Consider the following 372-nt stretch of genomic DNA (forward strand, 5'->3'; position numbering starts at 1 on the left):
CCCATGGACAGAGGAGCCTGGTAGGCAGTCCATGGGGTGGCACACAGTCCGACACGACTGAGTGACTTCACTTTCGTTTTTCACTTTCATGCATTGGAGAAGGCAATGGCACCCCACTCCAGTGTTCTTGCCTGGAGAATCCCAGGGACGGGGGAGCCTGGTGGGCTGCGGTCTACGGGGTCGCACAGAGTCAGACACGACTGAAGTGACTTAGGAGCATATATGCTCTATGATATATATAGCAGAATATATATATATTCAACAATATATTTATGCTATATATCATATATAGTGAATATATATGTGTATATTCTTGTTAATATACTCTGATATATATATTATATTTATCTTCTCATATATATTATATATGTT

This window comes from Bison bison, unplaced genomic scaffold (genome assembly GCF_000754665.1).
Source record: "Bison bison bison isolate TAMUID 2011002044 unplaced genomic scaffold, Bison_UMD1.0 scf7180017853534, whole genome shotgun sequence".
Lineage (NCBI taxonomy): Eukaryota > Metazoa > Chordata > Mammalia > Artiodactyla > Bovidae > Bison > Bison bison.